General features: G+C 49.5%; 1 protein-coding gene and 1 pseudogene across 1 annotated transcript in view; one reads left to right on the top strand and one right to left on the bottom strand.

The window, feature by feature from the left end:
• LOC136993803 (antigen WC1.1-like) overlaps positions 1–14034 on the top strand; it is a 350141-nt gene that overhangs the window by 31790 nt on the left and 304317 nt on the right. The gene's annotated exons all lie outside the window — the stretch shown is intronic.
• On the bottom strand, positions 12508–13410 carry LOC136993826 (olfactory receptor 14C36-like; annotated as a pseudogene).

Below are 14034 nucleotides of genomic sequence, written 5' to 3'. Positions count from 1 at the left end.
ACTCTCCGATTTTCGTGATCCTAAAAAAGACTAAGGACAGCTACCGGCTATTACATGACCTGAGACGGATCAATCAACAGATATGTGACTTTGGACAGTTACAACCGGGACTGCGGGTACTGACGGCACTTCCTGAGAATTGGCCGACTATGGCAGTAGACATCAAAGATTGCTTCTTTTCTATCCCGCTGCACTCACGGGATAGGGAGAGATTCGCATTCACAGTCCCATCGGTGAATAAGCAGGAGCCGGCGCGGCACTACCAATGGACGGTGCTCCCACAGGGCATGAAGAACTCACCTGCAATTTGCCAACGCGTTGTAGCCGACGCAATAGCCCCGGTACGAACTCAACATGCGGCGGGGGTCATGATCCACTACGTGGATGATATCTTGATGGCAGCACCCAGCGCAGAAGGGCTGCAGGAAATGGCAGCCGACCTGAGGCGGTGCTTGGCTGCAGCCTCGCTGGCAATAAACGAAGCAAAGGTCCAGAAGGGACCAGGCATTAAGTTCCTAGGGGCGGAGATTGGACACTCGCAGATAAAGCCGCTGCCTATAACTTTGAACCCAGACGTCCGCACCCTACATGACGCTCAGGCGCTAGTGGGGAGCCTCCAGTGGCTCCAGAATATGGTGCCCATAACACCGAGCCAGATGCAACCGCTGTACGAAATGCTGAAGGGCAGGAACCCATGGGAGGAGAAGCGACTGACCGCAGAGGCCAAGGAGACTCTGAAGAACATCTCTGAGATGCTGAGCCACCCATCGGTGCAGCGCTGGAACCCCGCTGAAAAAATCACGCTCTACCCAGTGCTGAACCGGCAAGGTGGCATGGCTGTGCTTGGACAAGGACAACCAGAGCGGATGAGAGTGATCTGGTGGGTCACGCCCACGCGGCCGGCTGGAGCGTTTGTGCCGCATTCCAGCCTCTTAGCACGAATGATCACTAAGGGGCGGAAGACATGCATCTCTGCATTCGCACGTGAACCGGACGCGATTGCCCTGCCTTTCAAGAAGGACACCGATGCACAGACAGAGACCTTTGCCACGGCGATGGCAATGGCCATGGAAGGCTTTCCAGGAGAAATCCAGCACCTCCCGCGCCTCCAGCCATTGAGGCACCTGGACATCATAGAGGTTGGCGGGCCTGCTCGAGTGCTTCCTACTCCGAAACCGGGAAACACTGTTTTCACGGATGCCTCCTCAAAGACCCAGACAGCGGCCGTCGCCTGGCAGGAGAATGGAGAATGGAAGGAGGCCACCTTTCGAGCGGCAGACGTCAGTGTTCAGTACCTTGAAGCCAAGGCTGTAGAGATGGCCTTGAGGATGTTCCCTGATGACCACCTGAATATCGCCACAGATTCCATCTTCACGTACAACCTGGTGAGGCAAATGGCCACGCGGGGTTGGGCGGGCACGCCGATCACCACAATGCTAGAAGACGCCTTGCAGGCGCGGACTGGCACGGTTTGTATTACGCATGTCCGGAGCCACAGCAAAATACTGGGCTACTATCAAGAAGGCAACGCGGAAGCCGATAAGGCGGCCGGCAGAGTGATGACCCTGCGGGAGGCCAGGGACCTCCATGAGTGGCTGCACGTCGGAGCCAAGGCCCTGGCCAAGACTTGCCACATCCCCATCTCTGAAGCCAGAGGCGTGGTCGCCACATGCCCGTACTGCTGCAGGCGGCCTTTGCAGGAGGGAGGGACGAACGTCCGAGGCCTGATGGCGAATCAAGTCTGGCAAACAGACTTTACCTTATGTCAGAGGCTCAGACCCGATCCCTGGCTGGCAGTCACGGTGGACACATACAGCGGCATGATCGTAGCCACGCAGCACAGGAAAACCACGAGCCGAGCGGCCCAAAAGCACTGGGCGTACGCAATAGCCGTGCTGGGGCTACCTCAGACCATCAAGACAGATAATGGATCCGCCTTCACATCAGCGAGCACCGAAGGGTGGGCGCAGCGATGGGGAATCAAGATAATCCACGGCATACCGTACAATAGCACGGGGCAGGCCATAGTCGAGAGAGCGAACAGGACTCTTAAACAGAAAATTGATGTGTTGGGAGAGGGGGAGGGCATCCCCGAGCACTCAGCCATCCCCAGAGAGAAACAAACTGAAATTTTACAAAAAGCACTGTACGCCCTAAACCATCACCTCCGAGGGGAGAATAGTCATGAACCGGTAGCAAAGCATTGGGGAGGAATGAGCCCAACGGAGGGTCCTGAGGTGCGGGTCAAGAATCCCACGACGGGGGAATGGGAGACCGGGTGGAGACTACTAACGCAGGGCAGAGGTTATGCTGCGGTCGCGAGCGCGGAAGGGGGCCCGGAGGCCGCGAGGTGGGTCCCCACACGCTGGGTAAAGCCGCTTTTACGCAAAATAGAAGCTCATCGAAACAGCTCTGACACCTGAACTATAGGCTACCAGCGGACTGCCCCCGTCTTCGGAAGGTGCATTGGGCCCGCCCCTATTGCTTTTAATGGTCGAGGTTATATATGTGTCTCCGCAGATCGTGGTCCAGTGAAGGTACCCAGCAAGAACGTGAAGCCTGTCTTGACTCGCTATGACTCATCTACTGAACAAGACGGCGAAGATCCTGATTCTGGGGATACTGTTCCCAGTGGTAATGGCTCTCTACCAGATTGAGCCCAGGCAAAATATGTGGGTTACCTGGGCGAACAGGACAGGGCAACACACTTTCTGTTTGTCTCTAGCTTCCGCTACCCAACCTTTTAGAACCTGTTTAATAGGGGTCCCCAGCTATAATGTCAACAGCTTCCAGGAGTACAGCACAGGAAGCTGCAGTGGCAGTCTGTCGACTGCTAGCTGCAGTGCCACCCTCATTGCAGGCCTAAACAGAACGCTGCCATGGGACCCACAGGAGTTAAACCTGTTGGGGTCCATGAGAATTGGAAACACATCAGGCAATTGGACTCAAACATGTATCTATTTTGGGGGACGCGTGCACCCTTACCGGTTATTTAACTGGACAGGGTGGACGAACGTCACTCCAACAGCAGTCTATTATGATTATCAAAACCGTGATTCCTTCTGTGGCACCAATGGCACCAGCCGCCAGGGGCTGGGAGCCCTTGGGGCTGAGGCCACAAAGGGGCACTTAATTTGGAACAATGGTACCCCAAAGGCCTTGCCACCAGACGTCTTTTTGATATGTGGTGACCGGGCCTGGCAGGGAATTCCAAAAAGGGTAATGGGTGGTCCATGTTATCTTGGTAAGCTGACATTACTGGCACCGGATCAAAATTGGTGGAAACATATCACGGAGAATGAGACCGCCGTCCGCAGTAAACGAGCAGCCATAGGGCTCTCACCTGAGTGTAATGATCAAGTTTCCCTCCGCAGTCCCACTGAAAGAGTGTTTTTGGCCTTCTTCGTGCCTGGAGCAGCGGCAGGCAACGCTCTGAACCAGATCGGCCGGTTAGCTTGCTGGGCTGAGAAGCAGGCTAACGTCACCACTGAGATAATAGCGAGCCTATTAGAGGATCAAGGTTTTCCCTGAACGACGAAGACAAGGACATCGCCTGCGTTAAGAATCGGGAAAAGGGGAAGCAGCACACAGCTCTGATCACGAAGCTAGTAACGCAAGTAACCACCCGACGGCGGTCCCGTCGCGGCACACCGCACATACAGTAACCTTGAGCAGTAGCAGCAGTGCTACCAACGCAAGCTTCCGCCCAGCGGCCTGCTGTAGGTCTGCCGCGATCAATGACGTCCGCCGTTGCTGTCGTCCAGCTGCCGGAATAAGATGGGCTCACTTTCGCTTGTTTCGTTGCGTCCCGCTCGATATAACGAAACAATGTTGATGGGAGAGGGGGAGATGTGGAGGAAAAAGGATGAGCAGGGGGGGGCACTGCGGGGCGGAACATGGGAAGGTCGTAACGGGCGGAGCACTGCTGCCGGAAAAGAAGGTGGGGCTTTACAGCATTATAAAGGAGCAGGACACGCTTCATTAAACGCCATTTTGCCACTCCTCATATTGGTGTCTGTGTGGTGATGGTCCGGGGTCTGGGGAGAAGGCCCCGTGCCTCCTCGGTAAGAACGAGAATGGTAACAGAGCACCCACCCCAGTCACTCTCTCTCTTTCCTCTGGGGACCGCACTCACACCACCCGAGTCTTTAACTGCTAGGACGGTTGTCCCTTCGCAGTGGGTGGCCCAGTCGGCCGACGGGTGCCCCTTTTCGGTCCCCTGCTACACAATCACCCTCCTGGAGGGTCCGCACTCACTCCATCCCCTGGGGACGTCTCACTCAGACATGCTCCGGGTATCCCACCCCAACCGAACGGAACCGCATACCAATACTCACTCAGTCCTGAGTCTTTGTTCGGATCTTCGTGCACAAAGCTTACGGGGTACTGCAGTTCTTTTGCTTACTTCTCCGATTTAGGGTTCAGAAATACAGGTTGTGGTAGGGGAACTACCCACTCAGGGACCATCCGAAGATGGGGTGCCTCCCCTGAGTCAGAGTCCCGAAACCAGGGAAACCTGCATCCGAGTCACGGCACAAAAAATTGTTTTAGGCAAACACGACCAATTGGTTTGCATAAAATCCAATCTAATGGAATAATTGAGCAAGTTACAAGTAAGCAAAACAGCGCTGGGCGGCCGGGGAGTCTCCTGCTCCACCAATGGCGCGCGCAACCCCCCCCCTCACAGTCTCCTTATATGCGATTCCAGTTCCGGGTATACGGGGCACTTCCTGTAACTTCTGCGGTTGCGCCGGCTGTTGCTAGGGGGTCTTCTTCAGCCCTCTGGTGGTCGTGGGGATGAAGGCTGGAGTCTTCCTCTGCATTGTGCGCCATATTAAGCTATCTAAACTAACATTGCCGCTTCGCTAGCTCAACTCAATTATCTCAGGCAGGGTACATGCCCCCCACCACAGGATGTAGGATGTTCCCACAGATGTTCCCAAGGCTGTTTCTCGCTGATGTAACAAATTAGCACATACCACAATACAAGATGTTCCGAAGGCTGTTTCTCACTTTGATGCAACAAATTAGCACATATCACACATGGCTGCTGTTTGTGGTTGTGAGGTCACTTGTGGCTCAGAGCCTGATAGGCCAGTGCTAGGCCCATGGCTGCTGTTTGTGGTTGTAAGGTCACTTGTGCCTCAGTGCCTGATAGGCCTGTGCTAGGCCCGTGGCTGATGTTTTCAGCTGTGAGGTCACTTGTGTCTCAGTGCCTGATAGGCCAGTGCTAGGCCCATGGCTGGTGTTTGTGTTTCGGAGGTCACTTGTGGCTCAGAGCCTGATAGGCCAGTGCTGGTCATGTGGCTGCTGTTTGTGGCTGTGAGGTCACTTGTGGCTCAGTGACTGATAGGCCAGTGCTAGGCCCATGGCTGCTGTTTGTGCTTGTGATGTCGCTTGTGGCTCAGTGCCTGATAGGCCAGTGCTAGGCCCATGGCTGCTGTTTGTGGTTGTGAGGTCAATTGTTCCTCCTTGGAGGACAGCTGAGGACAGCCAAGATCTTTTTGCCTTCACTTGGAAGAGACAACAATTAACTTGGACTAGAGTACCACAGGTATTTACGGGGTCTCCAACTAGGTTTTCACGTATGCTTTAAAATGATCTTGTGGATTTTGAGCTTCCAGTACATTCAGTGTTATTACAATATGTGGATGATTTGTTATTAGCAAGTAAAGATTACGAGACTTGTTTGAAAGACACTATTTCTCTATGTAATGCTCTTGCAGAGAAAGGGCATCGAGCATCTCCATCCAAGCTCCAGCTGTGTCAACAAGAGGTAAAATATTTGGGGTTTACATTGAAGGAAGGGCACAGATTAATTGATCCAGAATGGGTATCGCCAATTCTTGATATGCCCCGTCCTATAACAAAAAAGCAATTTAGGGGATTATTAGGAGCTGTAGGATTTTGCCCACCATGGATTCCTGGGTTGGGAGAACTTAGCAAACCTCTGGTCCAGGCAACAAAGAAGGAGGAGATAGAGCCTTTGACCTGGGGTCCAGAAAAAGAGAAAGCTTTCATATCTGTGAAAAAGGCGCTGGTCTCAGCCCCAGCTCTGGGACTACCAGATTATAGTAAACCATTTGAATTATTCGTTCATGAACAACAGGGAGTAGCAAGTGGAGTACTCACCAAAAACTAGATCCTCACCGTAGGCCAGTGGCCTATTACTCCACCCAACTGGATGCGGTAACCAAAGGCACTCCAGGATGCATCAGAGCGATAGCAGCTATAGCAGCCCTTATTGAAAAAACACGACCTGTACTTTTGGGTCACCCAGTGACTGTGTATGTGCCACATGAAGTGGAACTGTTAATGAAACAATATGCTACTCAAGCACTATCCCCACAGAGGGCTCACCACTATGAACTAATAATATTACTCGCAGATAATGTGACCTTAAAGAGATGCAACATCTTAAATCCAGTGATGCTATTACCTCCACCTGAAGATGGAGAGCCTTATCATTCCTGTGACCAGGTGGTTGTCAGTTGGAGCAAGCCCCGGGAGGATCTCAAAGATGACCCTTTGGGAAACCCAGACTTAGTTCTGTTTACAGATGGATCAATGGATCATCCTATTATTTGGACAGAAAACGCCATTCAGGCTGTGCTGTCACCAACCTCTTTGAGATACTTGAGGCTAATCCCTTATCTCCGTCTGTAAGCACTCAAGGGGCAGAATTAATAGCATTAACCCAAACAGCAAAGATAGGTAAGCACCTGTGAGTAAATGTATATACCAACTCAAAACAGGCATTTGGAGTATGTCATGCAACTGAGATGTTATGGAAAGAACAAGGATGTTTTACATCATCAGGAAAGAAAATAGCTAATGGAGAAGAAATACGTAATTTGCTAGAATTAGTCCAACTGCCCAAAGAAATTGCTGTAATACACTGCCCAGCCCATACTAAAGGCACTGCAGAAATTAGTAAAGGAAATGCTTTAGCTGATGCCGATGCCGCTGTGAAAGTGGCCACCTGACAACTTTTGAGGGACTGTATGGTTGCAATTCCAATGATGGACCAGAGCAAATGGCCAAATTTAATCGACCCCAAAACCATGTATGAAAAAGACTGCTTGGCAGAAGAGAAAAACCAATGGGAAAAGTGGGAAGCAAACCAAAATGATGATGGAATATGGACAGTTGGAGGAAAACCAATTCTATGAAAGAAATATGTACTTACTGTAGCTAGGTGGTTCCACGATAAAGCTCATGGGGGAACAGAGGCAGTAGCTAAGCAGGTACCAAAAATATTGGCAGCTCCAGGAATTTATGCTGCTGTGAAAAGGATAACCAAGAGCTGCCCAACCTGCCAAAAGTTCTCAAGCAGCAAACCAAAGTCAGAGTTAGGGGGACGACCGTGGGCCTACTTCCCTTTTCAAAGGCTACAAATAGATTACGCGGATATGCCAGCTGCCAGTGGGTAAAAACATTTGTTAGGGATAGCAGATCAGTTATCAGGCTGGGTAGAGACTTTCCCAACAAGAAAGGCCGCTGCAGGAGTAGCAAAAGACTTACTAAAAGAAAACATACCCAGGTATGGGGTTCCAGAAGCCATTGATTCCAACAGGGGTGCCCATTCTACAGCAAACATGATCAACCAATTATATAAATCACTGGGAATAGAGAAAAAACCTACATACCCCTTACCACCCACAGTCTTCAGGACAGGTAGAAAGAAAAAAATAGCAAAAGCATGCACACACACTAACCTAAAATGACCCGAAGCCCTAAATTTAGTCCTATGGGATGTTCAAAATGCTCCGCAAGAACCCATAGGACCAACACCAGCAGAAATTCTCTTTGGGAGACATTTAGCCATACCAGGGACTTATATCCCAGCTAAGACCAGCCTGTTGGACGGAGATGAACGGCTAACCCAATATGTTCTAGGTATCCAAAAAAGGTTTGAAAATCTTAAAAAATATGCTCAATGGTATCAGTGCACACCACCTGAAATACACGTGCACGATATACAACCTGGAGATGAAGTATTGGTAAAAGTATTCTCACGAAAAGCTAAGTTGGAACCAAAATGGGAAGGACCCTACACTGTATTGTTAAGTTCTTATTTTGCTGTTAAAGTTTTAGGAAAAGAGAATTGGATTCACCACTCACACATGAAACAAACTGCAGACCAAGAAGCGAGCACAGCAGGTGTCACTACAGAGCAATGAAGACAACCACACATGCTCCGTGGATGTGCCTAATATTGTTTCTAACCACAAGTTCCGGATGGATAAGTATACAGTTAATAAGACGAGATAATTATGATACACAAAGGTATTCTGAAAACAATACCAAAGGAAACCAAATTTGGTTTAATTATTCAGGGCTAGGAGTGAGTGAATTCAGTTTAACCTTTTGTTGCATGTCAGCAAATTTACATGAAACAGTATTGACAGAAACTAAAAGCAAATGCTGTAAAAAAAAAAAAAAACAGTGTAAAACTGACCAAAAGTGGTGTATATCTGTATCCACCAAGAGAGAAATAGAAGCCCAGGTCTCCTGTGTTAGCTCGGATCAGTCCAAACCGACCCCCCTGGATCAATCAAGAACTATTCCCTCGAGTAAAATGTCTCCCATAATAGTAAAGGCAGGACCATATGTAATTAAAAATACAGGCCAGCAACGAGTGTTATTCAATCCATCTTGGTCTCTTAAATGAGTAGAACTATTGATGCAAATTAACATCTCTACAGTCAAACTGGCCTGTTCACCATTTCTAAGTACATCCTATGCAGGATGGTCAGCACGGTTGCATAGGCGAACCCTCACCTCTCCCAAACGAACAAGGAGGGATGTGACCAGTATCAGAGGGGCAGGATTAGGAGTTTTAAATAATATAGATGCCGAAGTGCTCATGAATAAACTAAGTACAGTGACAAGTGATTTGCACAAATTAGAACATCCATTGCATTCCTCTTTATTAGCATTAGGAACTAAGCAGTGGCTCTTACCTGATATATTACCTCAATGGGAAAGAATTAATGAAAGAGACCACCACTTAATTGTAAATGCACTTGGTGTAGCCCAATATAATGTTTCTCTAGCTCTTAGTTGTATCCAAGCTCAGCTGTGGATGCAATCTGTGGTAGTGGCAATTATTAGAGAAGGTGAAGAGGGCACCTTACCCACTGAAATTCGAAAGGTAATTTGGGATAATGCAAGTAAATTTGAAAAGGAATTCCACTCTTGGTGGCGTCTAGTCAATTTTACTTATGACCCCATCAACAATAAGGCTATAGCTTTTGTCTTAACAATACGCAATGCTTTGGTATACACCATGTACCCAATCATTGTGCTGGGATTAAATAATAATGGAGCTATACTGAATCCGATAGAACATAGTGTGGGCACAGCAAAACAGAAACAAATGGCAAACTGTTGATGTTAACACGTGTTGTACGGGAACAACAAGGATTTATTTGTGAGAGTAATACCATCAAAGCTGAAGACATTTGTCTTGATACTGAACAAAATGTTTGTCATTTTGAAATACATCCCGATGAAACCCCTGGAACTGTACTTGTATATATTGGGAAAGGATGTGTTTGTATGGGAACCCTCTGTGATCTTATGTTTGTAGATAACATTACTGTAAACACAAGTTATCACTCAAATATTGGTGTTTGTAGTTTTACTAGAATTATGGGATGTGACTTTAATTATTCAGCTCCTGTTGTGTCTTATCAATTATTACAATCTAATTATACCTTAAGTCAATATTTATTGCCTACCCCCATCGGAATGAATCTTACATTGGTGAAGAAACTGCTACAACATGATGACCTGTGTCAACTGCTGAAACGCATCCGAAACAACGGACAAAAACCTCTAATCACTCTTCATCATGATACAGAAGAGATACAGCACATCTCGGAAAGAGTGAAGAAGGATGGAGAATATGATTGCTGGGAGACTCTTCTGGGATGGCCACCAACTGCAACAGGCATCTATGTTGCACCCAGTAGTAGTTGTGTGAAGTTTAACCGTGTTATGCCTATTACCTACAACCATACTGTACATAAAATTATGGAAAGTGACAGTACGCCTCAAAAGGCTTCGAGAACTCTGCTTAACATGTTAGCAGGGATGCTTAATAAAAACAAAGGGAGGACTGTTAGAGAACATTGGACTGAAGCTGTCTAGAGTTGATCACTTAGCATAACTTGCTTAGCGTTAGTAGCTAAATTTGCTGAAGCCTGAGGCTGCAAGCTATGACCATTCAGCTAGATATGTTGAACTTTTAGCTAGTTAAGTAAAAGAAGGCCCCAAAGCAGGTTCAAGTCGGAGAGATAAGGGCAGGAGGGGGGACTGTAGAGAGAAACAAGCAGTTTAACATTAATGAGCAGCAGCAGGGAGATGGACTTTAAGGTAGGACACAGAAGGAAGAAACAAAGGAACCACAAGACTGATTCTGGAGGACAAGATAAGGAAGTAGAAGAGCCAGACAACTATGCAAGAAAGAAGTAATCCCAAAGACTGGTTCTGAGGGACAAGATAAGGGAGTAAAAGAGCCATCGACACCTATGCAGAAGTTCATAGTAAGAAGTAAAGACCACACCTGGAAACTCCAGAAAGGACCAACCGGGAGCTGTAAGACCCTGAACTCTAATATTATGATTGGTTCAGAAATATGGGGTGGATACTAGACTGGAAGGGTGTAATTACCCAGGGATTTGTACAAACGGGGTCCCTCTTTGGAGGCACCCATCTCAAGCTGTAATTACCGCATGTGTGTCATTAAATTTTATTTCGCTCCGATCTGACTTTGAACTTCTGTCTCAGGAGGAACCTTGGTTCAGACCCTGTTATGGTAGCCGGCGAGCCTAATTGTCCATAAGAATAAGGCAGCAGTTGCCATTGTAATGTGACATACGTTTTTGCCCAAATCACAAAGCAGACCTACTAGTTAACTTCTCATATGACTGAAGAAATGATTTTTGCACTGTTTAATGCATCAGGAACACTTGGAGTAACCTTCCATCAACTAGACAGGTTTCTCAAACAGAACACCAAGCATCTGTCTGAAATTGGAAAATGCTTAGAAGAAAGAGAAGGAATGATGCTCTGTTATAATAGTTAATGGATTTGTTTAGTGAAAGTGGAAACCAGCCTTGCTGAACATCATGGGTAAGATATCTCTAAAGGTTGGTCACCAAATCTACCACTGTATTGTGATCAATGTTACATCCTGTGCTCATCCTGTTAATGATCCACGTATTGATACCCACATCTGCCCAAGCTGGAGATCCATTCCCAGCCAGAGAGTGGGATGCTGACCTCCCCCCAGCTCCCTGGACTGCTCCTCCCAGGCCCCTTCCCCCTCCTGGGGGGCTGGAGCTGCCCCAGCCCAGGGCAACTGGCCAGCGCCAGAGCTGGGACAGGGCACAGGGGGACAGGGAGTGGGGGGGGGGTGTTTCAGGGCACGGTGAGCAGCCCCGCTCAGGACTCCCTGCTTCCCAGAGAGCTTTTCCCCAGGTGAATGTGCCTGTGCTGGCCTGGCCGGCTGTTCCTTCACCCCTCCCCAGGTCCCCGCAGGGCCCCGGGCTGTCAGTGCTTCTCTGCAGCACGAGCAGGCTGTGGGGCCATGGGGTGACTCTGCACTGGCCATGGCAGAGCCAGCTGGCCCAGCAGCATTGCACCTGACACCCCCCTCCCCAGGGTCTGTGGCTGTGGAAGATGCTCAAAGCAAACACGGTATTTCAAATGGCTCAGGAGGGGTTCAGATGTGTCCTTGCACCCAGCCCATGGTTTGTAGGTAGGTGACAAGAACCGCTCTGGAGTGTCCCTTCCCTGGGCCTGCTGAGTCCCTGCTGGCTCTGCTGAGCTTGCAGAGCCCTCACTCAGTGCCTTCTTTGGTTTAGCCCTTTGGTTTGGGTGACTGCACTTGCTTCTGTGAATCTCTACTCACTGCCCATCCCAGGCACACGCTGTCCCTGGGGATGCCCTGTGCTCCCCTGGTGACTCCATATTCCCTTCCAGAAGAACTGGCATCTGTCACCAGCCCTGTAATATGTGAGACAGTCCCCGGCAGATACCAACCACCCTCTCCAGGGGTACTCGGCACCCACAAATGAGGGCAGAATCCTGCCCTCATTTCCTAACACATCACCCTATGAGCGCGTCCCCCTTAGCCCATGGAGAACTCATGTGCAGCAAAAGGCCTTTTTGGGTGCAACTCCCTCAGTGCATTCTTGGCACCAACTTTGGAAGAAGAGCCCAACCTTCAGGCCCTGTCCTGAGGAAATCCCCTTTTATTACAGAGCTGCTACTTGGGAGGCCAGCTCTGATGCAGTGGTAGACAGATGAACAGAAGGCCTCTGGGTCAGACAGATGGACTTTGTGCCTCTGGAGATGAATTCCAGCAGCTGTGTACAAACATGAGTGTCACAGATAGAACACCCAAAGCACCCGAGTTGCCTGAGATAGATTGGATATTGCTTGTGACTAGAGCTGGGCAGCTTCTTGCTGCTAAAATATTAGCAACTGAATCAGTTTCTTCAGTGCCTCCTTGAGCTCCTTGTTCCTCATGCTGTAGATGAGGGGGTTCACTGCTGGAGGCACCACCACGTACAGGACAGCCACCACCAGATCCAGAGCTGGGGAGGAGATGGAGGGGGGCTTCAGGTAGGCAAACCCCGCAGTGCTGACAAACAGGGAGACGACAGTCAGATGAGGGAGGCACGTGGAAAAGGCTTTGTGCCTGCCCTACTCAGAGGGGATCCTCAGCACAGCTGTGAAGATCTGCACATAGGACAGTACAATGAAAACAAAAAACCCAAAAGTTAAACAAATACCAACCACAATAACCCCAGCTTCCCTGAGGTAGGAGTCTGAGCAGGAGAGCTTGAGGATGTGGGGAATTTCACAGAAGAACTGCTCCACGACATTGCCTTGGCAGAATGTTACTGAAAATGTGTTCCCAGTGTGCAGGCCCCCAAAGAGAAAACCAGTGCCCCAGGCAGCTACTGCCATTTTGACACAAGCCCTGCTACCCATGAGGGTTCCATAGTGCAGAGGTCTGCAGATGGCAATGTAGCGGTCATAGGCCATGACAGTGAGAAGAGAATACTCAGCTGATATGAAAAAGGCAAAAAAAAAGACCTGGGCAGCACATCCCGAGTAGGAAATGGACCTTGTGTCCCACAGGGAATTGGCCATGGATTTGGGGACAGTGGTGGAGATGGAGCCAAGGTCGAGGAGGGAGAGATTGAGGAGGAAGAAGTACATGGGGGTGTGGAGGCGGTGGTCACAGGCTACAGCTGTGATGATGAGGCCGTTGGCCAGGAGAGCAGCCAGGTAGATGTTCAGAAACAGCAAGAAGTGCAAGAGCTGCAGCTCCCGCGTGTCTGCAAATGCCAGGAGGAGGAACTCGTTTGGGGAGCTGCTGTTGAACATTTGCTCCCCCTGGGCCTGGGGGTCTGTCTGAGGAGGAAAAGACAGTAAAATGTTAGAGCAGGCTTCTCCAAGCCAAACTCATACCATTTCTCATAGTACTCCCCACATTTCCTCTGTCCTTCACCTTCTTTCAGAATCCTTGCTTCAGCTCTGTTTGTGCTGGCTGTGTGTGCCACACTGAGCAGGGGACACTGCCGTGGTCTCCAGAAGAGCCCGTTCTGCTCTGCCGGGGTGGCAGGGGTGTAAATGGAGGTGTCAAACAGCCCCAGATATTCGGTGGGATACCTGGGGATCGGTGCCGTGAGCTCGGCAGAGGGAACTTGGTCCAGTGACCCAGTGGGACTATTCTATTTGCCATAATGAGAGGTGAATACAGCACTCATGCCAGCTGTCTCGGAAAGAGAAGACCCTCATGAGGGCTTCATCTCCCCCAGCCTTGCCCTCTTGGACAGAGGTGTCTGTAGCTGAACCAGTCACACCGTCGCCCACTCTAGCAAGGGAGAGAAGCAGTCAAGTGAAGGCAGGGGGTGACCTCACACTTTCTAGACATCTCTGTTCCAATGAGATAGACTCTGTCCTCATGTCAACTTACCGTCCACACCCTTCCTCCAGGCACTGCAGTGG

Source organism: Apteryx mantelli, chromosome 20 (genome assembly GCF_036417845.1).
Source record: "Apteryx mantelli isolate bAptMan1 chromosome 20, bAptMan1.hap1, whole genome shotgun sequence".
Classification (NCBI taxonomy): Eukaryota; Metazoa; Chordata; class Aves; order Apterygiformes; family Apterygidae; genus Apteryx; species Apteryx mantelli.
This window is presented reverse-complemented; position numbering and strand designations above follow the sequence as displayed.